The following is a 14,752-nucleotide window of genomic DNA, read 5'->3' as shown; positions in this document are numbered from 1 at the left end:
AGCATTCTTTCCGGTACCATCCTTTTTAGCCTGTCTCTCCAGAATCCTATAGCCCCTACTCCTCCAGGAAGGATTCCCCAGCTCAGTAGCCCACCATGATATCTCCCTTCTAGCTCCTCTTTCTCACCAGATGCACCATTCATTTCTTGTTTATCAGATGCTGCCTCTTATTTGTCAGTTATAGATGGTCAGTGTGGGTGGAGAGATGCAGTGTGGGCCAATGAAGATATCACAAGCTCTGGGCTCAGAGAGACTTGGGTATAAATCCCAACCTGACCAGTGAATAACTGTAGAACCTTAGAACATTTATTTAACCACTCCAAGGCAGTAAAATTGGGAGTAAAACTTCACTCTCAGGATTGTTGGGAGATATGCAGGGACCCTAATAACTGAGGGCATTTTCTCCAAAGCTGGGGAGCACATGCTTTATCTACAGACACCCCTGTAATGGTGTACCTTTTAGAAATAATGCTTTGGTTATTGCACATAGAATGGGTTGGAGAAGAGGCAGTAAAGGAGAGAAACCAGGCAGGAGAATTTGCAGGAATGGTCATGGGTTGGCAGGGTGGAGAGGAGGTGTGGCAGTGTGAAGGTACCGGAAATAGTAGTCTGAACAAAAGAGGTAACAAATAATAATAAGAGCTAGTGTTTGTGAGCTTCTATTCTGGGCCAGGAATTATGCTATCGTGTTTTGGGATTTTGTTTTATCTTGTTATTAATCTAAAATTTTTACTCTCCATTTTATAGATGAGGAAACTGAGATGCTGAGAGGTGAAACAAAGTATCCAAAATGACAAAATGACATACTAAGAAAACTTGGATTCAAGTCTAGGCAATCTCATTTCAGAGCCTGACTGCTTAACCATCAGACTAGCTCACAATTGTAGCAGAGATTGGAGAAAAACCATTTAGATAGTGAAACTGGCAGAACTTGCTAAAATATTGGCAAGAGTGGGTAAGATAGAGGGTAGAGCATAGGATACTGTCACATTTGTCTCACAAGGCCCACAGGCCCAGAGAGGCAGAGCCAGGATTTTAACCCGATTGTGTCTAATGCCAAAGCACTTCCTCTTTTCATAGCCTCAGAAAATTTTACCTCAGACCTTAGTGAGGTAGAAATCTGTACCTTCCCCAGAATTTTATAATTCCTTTGTTTAAACCATTATACCATGACTTTCTTTCCTTAAGACGTTGAAGGTATATATTTCTTTACAAAGGGATTATCAATTACAAAGAAAATTTGACAGGAAAATACATTTGATAGCTTTGCTTCTTTGGTGCCAAAACAAATGCAAAAAAGGACTCCAAGTGCCTTTGGGAATAGCCAGTAGAGGAAGGGCAGAACATCCACTGTAGTCAGAGGGAGACTGGTGTGAGCTTGAGCTCTACATTCATTCGTCCCTTTACCAGGCCTTTCCCAAGGCTCTTCTGAGTGCCAGACTTGGGCTGGACACTGACACTGAAGGACAGTGCTGGATAACGACCCCTGCCTGTAAAGCTCATAACCAAGGTGTAAGATGGACAAATAGGTGGGCCTTCAAGTGCTATTCGAAAGAAGAGGGATGGTGTCCTCTACACAAGAGGAGATGCTATGTTTGTGTCTTGGCATTGGGCAGAAGCCAAGCCATGTGGCCTTGGGCGCATTACTTCACGTAGCTTCCTTGTCTTTACTAGTGGGAACAATCAAGCTTACATTAACCTGTTCTTTACTCTCAGATACTCAAGGACCTATAGTGCTGGGTTAGTACTGAGAATCTGGAGCCTTCACTGTTCCTGGGGTGGATCAGGTTAGGCATGCAGATTGCAAAGCTTGATGCTGAGAGTGGGAGCCAGTGGTCTATGGTGGAGATAAAACAGAGAAATAGAGAAAGCCTAACCCTGGATGCCTCTTGAATGGGCCAGGTAGAAATGTAAGTTCAAGTGTGAAGTGAAAGATTGAAAACAAGACATGAGTCCACAGCATGTATTATAATGGAGGGTGGGGCCAGAGGCAGGACCTAGAGACAGGCTCTGGGTATTACTAGGAGCATAGACATTGGAACCTCTGTGGTACACTCTGGATGGGGAGGGCTTCGTTAAGCATGCTGAGTGGTCCAGCGCTATTAGGAGAATGAAATGACATTATGCATGTGAAGCACCCAGCATACTTCCTAGTACATTCAGTTAACTTTCAATGAATGTTAATCATAGAATTGCTCTCTTTTTACATCAGAGTACACCAAGAGCTTCCAATGTGCTAGGTCCTGTGCTGGATACTGAGAGGAAAGGAATGATTAAGATGTAATTTCTGTCCCCAGAAGCCCAGACTGATGGAGATCCAGACACATAAATAACATGTTCCAATTGAAGGTTCTAAATGACATGATGGGGTAGACATAGAGCTATGGCAGGGTGAAGGGGCACTGTCCTAACCTAATTGTTCCTGGAAGGCTCCCTGGAAGAGATAATGGCTAAGGTTACTGTTGAAGGTTAAGAAAGGGTTAGCCAGGCAAAAATTAGTGAAAAATCCATGCTGGGAATGGGCACAGCTTCAACATACGCGTAGAACAGCATGGTGTGATCAAGAAAATAGAATATAAGGAGAGGCAAGTGATAAGGCTAGAGGGGAGGCAAGGAGACCAGATCTGGAGACAAAGGAGCCTGGCCTCCATCCTGAAACTTTCTATCAACTGATAGGAAGCCAGTGAAGAGTTTTAAGCAGAAAATTAACATGGCTGATTTTGTGCTTTAATTAGGTCACTCTGGCTGGTAGGGGAGAGGATGTTAGAGAGTACCAGCTGGAGGCCAGGGGAAGTTTTTGTTTGATGCTTTGAAAAAAAAAAAAAGTCATTATAGAGGCAAGGCTGGATGGGAATAAGGCAGATAGAAGACAGGACTAAAGAATGTGCAGCTCCCAGTCAGAACAGCATGTGGAGACTCATACTGTGAATTTTTGCTCCAAGAAACACTGCAAAAACGTGCAAGGAAGACCAAAAGAGTTCATAGATTCTTTGGAAGAAGCAGCTTGCCATTGCAAACTTCATGAGACAGCCAAGAAACTGCAAGCTTTCAAAGTGTGAGAGGGGAAAACCTGCCTATGAACACACATCCCTACTGGGGAACCTGAAAATCCAGATCACGGGAGAAAGATTCAACCTTACCTACATCTGATATGGATTTAGGGAGTTGAGCAAGATACTAAAGTAGAAGAAGCTATGAGGAAAGCCCTGTAGGCACTCTCATTCCCCAGCTGAAGCCCAGGGAAGCCATCCCTGACTTTATCTCATAGGAGTCCTTGGGGAAGGCAGCCAGAGGAACTAGGGAGGGGTCACAAGATGAAAGAAGATTCCAACTAAGCTTTGTAATAATTTTGACCAGCGGGGCGTGAACAGGAATAGCTGTAGATACAAGTGCAGTATCTTCAACCAATATTGTGGGCAGGTGGGGAGGAGCAAGGCCAGAAAGCCACACTTGCTTTTTCAGTGAGGAAGCTTGTAGCCTGGGGCAAGGTTCAAGCCTTGAATGTGGGCTGCCTGGATATAAATTTGGTGCTGTCAGCGGGGAACAGTGGAGGGAGACTGGTCTTGCTGGGTGTGTGGGAACTGGGTGAGGCCTGTCACTGCCAGCTTTCCCCCAATTTCCCTGGCAACCTGTGTGATGCAACAGAGGCAGCCATAATCCACCTTGGAACCCGTAACTGCATTGACCTGAGAACTACCCTCCTACATCCCCTACAATAGCCACAGTAAGCCACTCGCAAGGAGAGTCTGCGCTCAGACCCACCTAAACCTGCCCAAACCCGATGGTTTTGCTCTACCTGCCCTGGCAGCTGAACTCAAAAGACATCAACTCTTGGGAGCTTTATGGCCCCATGTATCCATTGCCTGAGAAACCTGAATACTTACCTGTCCAACTTAGGGCAAGCTTATATCCTTTTTCTACTACCACAGCTGGTGCTCTCTTGAAAGAGAATGATCTTTGGGTAAACAATGAAATCAAGATGGAAACTAAAAATTCTTTGAACTGAGTGGTAATGGTGATACAAGCCATCAAAACCTCTGGGATACAGCAAAGGTGGTGCTAAGAGGAAAGTTCATAGCATTGAATGCCCACATCAAAAGGTGTGAAATGGCACAAATAGACAATCTAAGCACACACCTCAAGGAACTAGAGAAACAAGAAAAAAAACAAACCTAAAACCAGCAGAATAAAAGAAATAACAAAGATCAGAATGGAACTAAATGAAATTGAAACAAACAAGCAAAAAGGGTAAATGAAACAAAAAGCTGGTTCTTTGAAAATATAAACATACTTGATAGACCATTAGTGAGATTAAGCAAGGAAAGAACAGAGATGGTCCAAATAAGCTCAATTTTAAATGAAATGGGAGATATTACAATGGATATCAGAGAAATACAAAAGATTATTCAAGGATTCTCTGAGTACTTTATGTACAAAACTAGAAAACCTAGATGAGAGGATAAAGTCCTGAAAATGTACAACCCTCCAAAATTAAACCAGGAAGAAACAGAAACTCTGAGCAGATCAATAACAAATGGTGGTATTGAAACAATAATTTTTAAAATTGCCAACAAAAAATGTCCAGGACCAGCTGGATTCACAGCTGAATTGTATCAGAATTCAAAGAAGAATTGCTACCAAACCCACTGAAACTATTCCAAAAGGTACGAAAAGAGGGAATCCTCCCTAAATCATTCTATGAAGCCAGTATTACCTTAATACCAAAACCAGGAAAGGATATAACAAAAAAAGAAAACAATAGACCAATATCTCTGATGAACATAGATGCAAAAATCCTCAAAAAAATACTAGCTAACTTAACCCAACAGCATATCAGAAAGATAATACATCATGGTCAAGTGGGTTTCATACCAGGGAAGTGGGGGATGGTTTAACATGTGCAAGTCAATAAATGTGATACATCACATAAACAGAATTAAAGACAAAAAAAAATGATCATCTCAATAGACACAGAAAAAGCATTTGACAAAATCCAGCATCGCTTTATGATTAAAATCCTCAGAAAAATCAGCATAGAAGGGTCATTTCTCAACATAATAAAAGCCATCTATGACAAACCCACAGCCAACATTTATACTGAACAGGGAAAAGTTGAAAGCATTCCCCCTGAGTACTAGAACAAGACAAGGATACCCACTTTCACTCCTTCTATTCGGCATAGTATTAGAAGTCCCAGCCACGGCAATCAGAAAAGAGAAAGAAATACAAGGCATCCAAATTAGTAAAGAGGGAGTTAAACTGTCACTGTTTACCAGTGATGTGACTGTATACCTAAAAAATGCTGAATACCTTTCCAGAAAGCTCCTAGATCTGATAAATGAATTTACTAAAGTTTCAGGACACAAAATCAATGTACACAAATCAGTAGCACTGCTATACACCAACAATAACCAATCTGAGAATCAAATAAAGAATACAACCCCTTTTACAACAGCTGGAAAAAATAACATAAAATACTTAGGATTATACCTAACCAAGGAGGTAAAAGATCTCTACAAGGAAAACTAGAAAACACTGCTGAAAGAAATCACAGATGAAACAAAGAAAACACAGTTCACGTTAATGGATGGGTAGAATCAATATTGTGAAAATGACCGTGCTGCCAAAAGCAATCTATAAATTCAATGCAATTCCCATCAAAATACCATCATCATTCTTCACAGACCTAGAAAAACGATCCTGAAATTCACATGGAACCAAGAAAGAGCCTGCATAGTCAAAGCAAGACTAAGCAAAAAATAAATCTGGACGCATCACATTACCAGACTTCAAACTATACTACAAAGCTATAGTTACATGGTACAGCATGGTACGGGTCTAAAGATAGGCATATAGACCATTGGAACAGAATAGAAAACCCATAAATAATGCCAAATACAGCCAACTGATCTTTGACAAAGCAAACAAGAACCAAGTGCCTGGGGAAAGGACACCCTATTCAACAAATGGTGCTGGAATAATTGGCAAGCCACATGTAGAAGAATGAAACTGGATCCTCATCTCTTGCCTTATACAAAAATCAACTCAAAATGGATCAAACAGTTAAATCTAAGACCTAAAACCATAAAAAATTCTGGGCCGGGCGCGGTGGCTCAAGCCTGTAATCCCAGCACTTTGGGAGGCCGAGGCGGGTGGATCACGAGGTCAAGAGATCGAGACCATCCTGGTCAACATGGTGAAACCCCGTCTCTACTAAAAATTACAAAAAATTAGCTGGGCATGGTGGCGCGTGCCTGTAATCCCAGCTACTCAGGAGGCTGAGGCAGGAGAATTGCCTGAACCCAGGGGGCGGAGGTTGCGGTGAGCCGAGATTGCGCCATTGCACTCCAGCCTGGGTAACAAGAGCGAAACTCCGTCTCAAAAAAAAAAAAAAAAAAAAAAAAAAAAAAAAAAATTCTGGAAGATGACATCAGAAAGACTCTTCTAGACACTGGCTTAGGCAGAGAGTCCATGACCAGGAAAGCAAATGCAACAATAACGAAAGCAATGCAACAAGAGCAAAGACAAATAGATGGGACCTAATGAAACTAAAAGGATTCTACACAGCAAAAGAAATAATCAGCAGAATAAACAAGACAACCCACAGATTGGGAGAAAATCTTCACAAACTGTACATCTGACAGAGGACTAATATCCAGACTCCATAAAGAACTCAAATAAATCAGCAAGATAAAAAAAATCCCCATCAGGCCGGGCGCGGTGGCTCAAGCCTGTAATCCCAGCACTTTGGGAGGCCGAGGTGGGTGGATCACGAGGTCAAGAGATTGAGACCATCCTGGTAAACATGGTAAAACCCCGTCTCTACTAAAATACAAAAAATTAGCTGGGCATGGTGGTGCGTGCCTGTAATCCCAGCTACTCAGGAGGCTGAGGCAGTAGAATTGCCTGAACTCAGGAAGCGGAGGTTGAGGTGAGCCGAGATCGCGCCATTGCACTCCAGCCTGGGTAACAAGAGCGAAACTCCTTCTCAAAAAAAAAAAAAAAAATCCCCATCAAAAAGTAGGCTAAGGATGGGAGCTGGAGCCCCATGAGAAAGAGAGGGAGGTTCTCTTAAGAGTTCAGCTGCGAGGCAGTAGCAGAGGAGGAATGATTGTGAATACCCTCTCTCTGTGCTACCATAACAAGCTAATTCTGGCCCCAGTGGTTCGGGTAGGGACTCTTCCAATGCGGCTGCTCGCCCTGGATTATGGAGCGGACATTGTTTACTGTGAGGAGCTGATCGACCTCAAGATGATTCAGTGCAAGAGAGTTGTCAATGAGGTGCTTAGCACAGTGGACTTTGTTGCTCCTGATGATCGAGTTGTCTTCCGCACCTGTGAAAGAGAGCAGAACAGGGTTGTCTTCCAGATGGGGACTTCAGACGCAGAGCGAGCCCTTGCTGTGGCCAGGCTTGTAGAAAATGATGTGGCTGGTATTGATGTCAACATGGGCTGTCCAAAAGAATATTCCACCAAAGGAGGAATGGAAGCTGCTCTGTTGTCAGACCCTGACAAGATTGAGAAGATCCTCAGCACTCTTGTTAAAGGGACACGCCAACCTGTGACCTGCAAGGTTCGCATCCTGCCATCGCTAGAAGATACCCGGAGCCTTGTGAAGCGGATAGAGAGGACTGGCATTGCTACCATTGTGGTTCCTGGGAGGAAGCAGGAGGAGCGACCTCAGCATCCTGTCAGCTGTGAGGTCATCAAAGCCATTGCTGATACCCTCTCCATTCCTGTCATAGCCAATAGAGGATCTCATGACCACATCCAAAGGTATTCGGACGTAGAGGACTTTCGACAAGCCACGGCAGCCTCTTCCGTGATGGTGGCTTGAGCTGCCATGTGGAACCCATCTATCTTTCTCAAGGAGGGTCTGCGGCCCCTGGAGGAGGTCATGCAGAAATACAACAGATACGCGGTGTAGTATGACAACCACTATACCAACACTAAGTACTGCTTGTGCCAGATGCTATGAGAACAGTTGGATTCTCCCCAGGGAAGGTTGCTCCATGCTGCCCAGTCTTCCCAGGAAATTTGTGAGGCCTTTGGCCTTGGTGCCTTCTATGAGGAGACCACACAGGAGCTGGATGCCCAGCGGGCCAAGCTCTCAGCCAGGACTTCAGAGTAGACCGGGGAGCCAGCTGAAGATACCTCTGGTGTGATTAAGATGGCTGTCAAGTTTGACCGGAGGGCATATTCAGCCCAGATCACCCCCAAGATGTGTCTGCTAGAGTGGTGCCAGAGAGAGAAGTTGCCACAGCCCATGTATGAAATGGTTCAACGCCCTATAGACTGCCTGTTCTCTTCTATTGTCACCATTGCTGAACAAAACTATCAGTCTACCTTGTGGGACAAGTCCAAGAAACTGGCGGAGCAGGCTGCGGCCATCATATGTCTGTGGAGCCAGGGCCTCCCTGAGGGTCAGCTGGGTGAGGAGAACCCTTCCTTGCACAAGCAAAAGAGGGAGGCTCCTGACCATGACTGTGGGGGCTCCAGAGCTCAGGAGCTAGCATAACCTGGGGAGCTGTGCAAGAAGCCCTTTGTGGCCTTGGGAAGCAGTGAAGAGAGCCCCCTGGAAGGCTGGTGACTACTCTTTCTGCCCTAGTCACCCCTCCATGGTCTGGTGCTAAGGTGGCTGTGGATACCACAGCATGAACCAGATGCTGTTGAACAATTTGCTGGTCTTGCCTGGCAGGAGTTAGATGTCCCAGCAGGGGCCATCAGCCTGAAGCATGGACCAGGGCCCACCCAAGGGTGGATCCTCGCTCCTTTGGTGGATCTGAGTAACAGAGTCAAGTTCCCTTTGAAAACAGGAGCTTTTCAGGTGGCACCTCCCCAACCTGACATTGGTACTGTGCAATAAAGATACCCCCTACCCTCAAAAAAAAAAAAAAAAATAGGCTAAGGACATGAATAGACAATTCTCAAAAGAAGATATACAAATGGCCAACAAACATGAAAAAATGCTCAACATCACTAATTATCAGGGAAATGCAAATCAAAACCACAATGCAATACCACCTTACTCCTGGCAAGAATGGCCATAATTTAAAAATTAAAAAATAATAGATGTTGGCATGAATGTGGTAAAAAAGGGAGCACTTTTACACTGCTGGTGGGAATGTAAACTAGTGCAACCACTCTGGAAAACAGTGTGGAGAGTCCTTAAAGAAGTAAAAGTAGAACTACTATTTGATCCACCAATCCTACTACGAGGTATCTGCCCAGAGGAAGTAATTATATGAAAAAGGCATTTGCACACATATGTTTATAGCAGCACAATTTGCAATTTCAAAAATATAGAAACAACCTAAATTCTCATCAACCAATTAGTGGATAAAGAAAATCTGGTGTATGAGCAGGACATGGTGGCTCACACCTGTAATCCTAGAGCTTTGGGAAGCCAAGGTAAGTGGATCACTTGAGGGCAGGAATTCAAGACCAACCTGGCCAACATAGTGAAACTCTGTCTCTACTAAAAATACAAAAATTAGCCAGAAATAGCTTGTACCCTGGAGGAAGAGGTTGCAGTGAGTTGAGATTGTGCCACTGCATTCCAGCCTGGGGAACAGAGTGAGACTCAGTCTCAAAAAAAAGGAAAAGGAAAGAAAATGTGGTGTGTGTGTGAGTGTGTGTGTGTACTATGATGGAATACTCCTCATCCACAGAAAGGAATGAAATAATGGCATTTGTAGCAACCTGGATGGAGTTGGAGACCATTATTCTGAGTGAAGTAACTCAGAAATGGAAAATCAAACCGCGTATTCTCATAAGTGGGAACTAAGCTACAAGGATGCAAAGGCCTAAGAATGATATAATGGACTTGTAGGATGAGAGTGAGAGAGACAAGACTAACATTGGGTAGAGTATATACTTCCTGGGTGATGAGTGCAGCAAAATCTCATAAATCACCTCTAAAGAACTTACCCATGTAACCAAAATCCACCTGTTCCTTAAAAACTGTTAAAATAAGAAAGTCATTATGCTTTGGCAAAATTAATTAGGAAGGATTCTGAAATGAAACAAGGGTTTTGGGTCTGAAGCTAGCTATGAAAGTTTACATTTTACTGCTGTATTCAGTAAGCTGAGTTTCTGTTTTCTATATCCTTAAACTTCATGTACATGGGCATATTGCCTTTAAGGGCCCTTCCAGGTTTAAGTCTTCAAGACTTAATAATTATATTTCTCTTCTGAGGGTGTGTATGTCATTGACCCCTAGGACGACATACAATTCAAGTTCTGCTGCTATTTTCCCACTATGGAGGTTTGCCTTTATCTTACCTATTGTCCTTGTGGAAGATGCTATATGTATCACATGGTTGGACAGTGTTAAGATCTATCGCTGGATCAGGGACATTCTGTGGCCAAGATCAGGATTCATAGTGTGGGATCCAATCTGTAACCAAGATTGCTTTCAGTCTATGGTTACGGAGCTGAGAAAATTATCCAGTTGAGATCTTTGAAATCATGTCTTTATACTCATAGCACCACAGTGTCTGCTCCACTTATCTGACCTACTAAACTATGCTGGAGGATTCTGGGCACATGAACATGGACACTCAAGGATTCTTCTGGTCCTGGCTATGCCCAACTCTGTATATTTAGAAACTGGGGAGAAAATGGATACTCTGGATCCCCACAACCTCCAGCGCTTCCTTCCAAGACAATACTAATTCAATTCACTGTCTTAGAGTGGCCTGTTTTATGACTGGGAGCCCCTTAAGGGAAAGAGCTCCACTGGATTCATCAGTTTTTATGAGCTCATTATTCCTACCTCTTTTAATTGAGGAATTCCCTAGTTGTAAGTACTGTGCTAGATATTGGAAACATAGAAGTAAACAAGCCACACATAAACTCTGCCCTCATGCGGCTAATATCAATGCAGAGGTGAGAAAATAGGTGCTTTGATAGGACAGAAGCAGTATAGGGTACTAGTGCAACGGAGAACAAGGGTCCTAAACAAGTGTGGTATTAGAAAAAGTCCTTTTGGGAAATTAATGTTTAATTTGGGGCCTGAAAAATAAATAGTAATTGGACAAACGAATGGTACTAGAGAAAAGTGTTATAAGTATAGGGAACAGCTTATGTGAATACCTATAAAGTAAAAGGAAGTTGACCCATTGAAGGCACCAGAAAAAGGCCAGTTTGATCCTTGTCATGGAACTGTTCTATATCTTGATGGTGATGGTAGTCACATGAACCTACACATGAACAAATTGCATAGAACTGGCCAGGCACAGTGGCTCCCACCTGTAATCCCAGCACTTTGGGAGGCCAAGGCAGGCAGATCACCTGAGGTCAGGAGTTCAAGACCAGCCTGGCCAACATGGTGAAACCCCGTCTCTACTAAAAAAAATACAAAAATTAGCTGGGTGTGGTGGCAGATGCCTGTAATCCCAGCTACTCAGGAGGCTGAGGCAGGAGAATCACTTGAACCTGAGAGGCAGAGGCTGCAGTGAGCTGAGGTTGTGCCACTGCACTCCAGCCTGGACAACAGAGTGAGACTCCATCTCAAAGAAAAAAAGATTGCATAGAACTAAATACACATACATATAACCAAATGAATATATGTAAAACTGATGAAATATGAATAATGTCAATGGATTATAATAATGTCGACTTTCTGGGTGTAATACTGTACTCCAGTATGCAGGATGTTACCACTGGGAGAAACTGGGTATACAGGATAGCTCTCGATTATTCTTAGAACTATATGTGAATCTATAATTATCTAAAAATAAAAAAAGAAAGAAGAAAAAGGAACAAAAGGGGGAGGGGGTAAAAGGGGGAGGGGGAGGAAAAAGAGAAGAACAAAGTGGCAGCCAGTTTGACTGAAGCAAAGAGAATAAGGGAATAGACAGCGTGAGTAGAACCCAGAGAGTTGGTAGGGGGTAGGGATTGTACAGGATTAAAATCAGGTGGGACTTTATCCAAAGATAGATGAGAAGCTTTTCGAAGGTCTTTTTTGAGGAGCAACATGATCAAATTTGCATTTGAGGATGATCATTCTGGTTTGGGGAATGTATTGGGAAGGAGTAAGATTAAGAGCAGGGAAATAACAATTGAACTAGGATATAGTGGAGAAGAAGAGAAATAGATTTGAAAGATATATATGGTTCAGAATCCATGGGAGTTGATGACTAAGAGGTGAGAGGACAGTAGGAGTCAAGAGTGACTCACTGGTTTCTAACCTGATCTTTGGGCGGATGATAGTACTCTTTACTAAAATAGGAAACATTTGAGGAGAAGCAAGCTTCAAGAGAAAAGTTTGAAGAGATGGGTTTGAAATATTTGAGATGCCATTAAGACCTTAAAGTTGATATGTCTAGTAAGCAGCTGTATGCCTATGTAACTGGAGCTCAGAAGTCTGCACTAGGTGTGTGCAGACACAGAATGAAAAAGGCCAGAAGACCTACAGTAAAATTCTGAGGAATATTGACATCTGAAATGGGGGTCAAGGAAGAGGAGCCTACATGGAGACAAAAGATTATCAAAGAGGTCAGGAAAACTTAAAGATTACTGAAATCAGGAGGAAAAAACGTTTTCTGGTTAAAGGCAAGGTCAGCAGTGTGAATGCTCCTGAGAGACCAAATGAAGCGAAGTGTCCTTGAATCAGTAACTCATTGGTGACTCTGGAGAGGAGGTTCGGTAGGGGCAAAGGCCACACCTCAGTGGAGTTGAGAAGTGAATGGGAGTGAGTGGATGTTGATAATAACTATGCATAGCACTTTGTTCCAAGAAGTTCTGCTTTTGCAGAGGAAGAAAGAAGGAGGTAATTGAGGAAGAGACAGGGATGAGTGAGGCTTTTGATGTGTGGCCATTGTTGCTTTTTGAAGCTGGGAAAGACTTGGGCATGTGTAAGTGCATATATAAAGCAGCCCTCCAAAGATAAGAGGTTGAAGATCCAGGGGAGAGCACAGGGCCTGGATTAGGGCAGGTGCTCCTTGAATACCAAATGTTTTCTGAAACAAATGAGCAGGGAGAGAGTTCCTGTGGGTACAGTCTCTGGGTTTTGTCACACCCCACTAACTATTCTAAAAATATTGCTGTGCTTCCTCTTTCTGACACAGCTGGGAGATTAAGAATTGCACAAAAACTACCTTTTCAAACTCCCTAGAGAGGGCTCAATTTCAGATCTCAGCCAAGGTGCTTTCTCTCTGAAGCTTCTATGTGGCTGGATTGGCCCCTCCTCTACCAGCACCTAATCCTGGCTCCCAGCACAAGGGTAGATCCCCCCAAAGCAGCAGCAAACAGAAAAGTTTCCACTGCGGCTTCTTGAGCACCAAGGTGGATGTGCCTGGCCCACTCTTGAGGAATCAGCATGGCCAGGCATATTCTCTCACTGATGACTTCATACCGGCTTTGAAAAGGCATTGAAGCTGACTAGATAACCTAAACAACTTGCAACAGTGTGCTTAGAGATAATAATGTTATTATATTTAATTCAGGCACCCCTTTCAATGTCAGTCATTCCCCTTTATAAGCTACTACTACTACTACGTTGTGTAAGGTACCTAACTTTTTTGTTTTCAATGGGTGGCAAGCAGTCCAGGGAACTGTTGTGAAGAGCAAAATGAGAGGACATAAATAAAAGAGCCAGGCATATATTATATTCTTAATAAATTCACATCTCTTTCGCCTTCTTCCCAGGAGCCGAAACTTTCTTTTTCTCCCAGCAGGTGCCAAAGTCTTGAGTCTGAGGGCCTAAGGGGCTGGACTTAGAAAGAAAAGAGAGGTATTTTAGGAAGTACCTGACATGGATAAACCTCAGGATAATACCATCTGTCTCTTCGGTGATCTTTGTTCTTTTATTTTTGGAGTCCTGCTATTAGAGATCTTTAGATTTAATATGTAAAATGAAAATTCAGATTAAATGTTAAATTGAGGATGGGGGAGAGTTTTTGAGAGAGGTGTTCTTCATGTTATGAAAAGGATCCTTTGCTTTATCATAAAGTTTCTTTAAATATGTGCTCCCCTGGTGCAGTTAAGCATTTGTTTACAGGTCATGAATTATCTGGCAGAGAGACTTAGCTGGAAGGAATATGGCCTAGAGACACAGCTGGAGAGTTTGGAGCTTGTGCCAAGTGAGAAGCCATCAGAATCAAAGACAGTAAAGCTCAAAAATGATTGCGTAAATCAGAGATGAAAAGGAAGTCAAAGACATGCAGGCACTCAGAGACTTTTAGCTGGGCTACATGGGTAGGTAGTCGGGCCATTCACCAAGTAAGAGAAAGCAACAGGAGAACATGTATGGAGTGTGAATGGGGGTAGAAGGAGTGGTCTAGCTCAATTTGGGATCTTTTGAATAGGAGGTATCTGTGGGACAGCACGGTGAAGGAGAGAGTCTAGAAGGCAGATGAGTATCAGCACCATACTCCAGCAGTTCTTAACTATTTGTAGTTTTCTAAAAATTTTAAAACTAGTCCATACTTTTCTGCTTCTACGCTAGGCTCTCTAGCTTGAATAGAGTCTTTCCCTCTGCACTTTCCCACACCTGCTAACCTCCTACTCAACTTGAGGTATCAGCTCGAACTATCCTCTTTGGGAAACCTTCCCTGGCTTCCTCAGGCAGACATGAACTGTCTGTCCTCTTCCTGGACAAACTACCACTACTTATGCATATCTCCATGAGTATCAAGGCTCACAAGATTTCCTGGCTTAACCAAGATTACATAAATGAACAAATGTAATAGGCACAGCTCAGGGAACTCATTAAGTGTTGTATCACTTATCCTATTGGAATTATTGCA

At 43.1% G+C, this 14,752-nt stretch overlaps 1 protein-coding gene and 1 pseudogene across 23 annotated transcripts in view; both read left to right on the top strand.

The window, feature by feature from the left end:
• The window catches only part of LOC100393071 (BEN domain-containing protein 5), a 1,596,666-nt gene that overhangs the window by 1,269,461 nt on the left and 312,453 nt on the right, over nucleotides 1–14,752 (top strand). The window lies entirely within an intron of this gene.
• On the top strand, nucleotides 6,133–11,761 carry LOC144576991 (tRNA-dihydrouridine(20) synthase [NAD(P)+]-like pseudogene; annotated as a pseudogene). The gene has a single exon (XR_013520039.1). The product of XR_013520039.1 is annotated as a tRNA-dihydrouridine(20) synthase [NAD(P)+]-like pseudogene (transcript).

Source organism: Callithrix jacchus, chromosome 7, assembly GCF_049354715.1.
Source record: "Callithrix jacchus isolate 240 chromosome 7, calJac240_pri, whole genome shotgun sequence".
Lineage (NCBI taxonomy): Eukaryota > Metazoa > Chordata > Mammalia > Primates > Cebidae > Callithrix > Callithrix jacchus.
The sequence above is the reverse complement of the archived record's forward strand: the minus strand, read 5'-3'. Positions and strand labels throughout refer to the sequence as shown.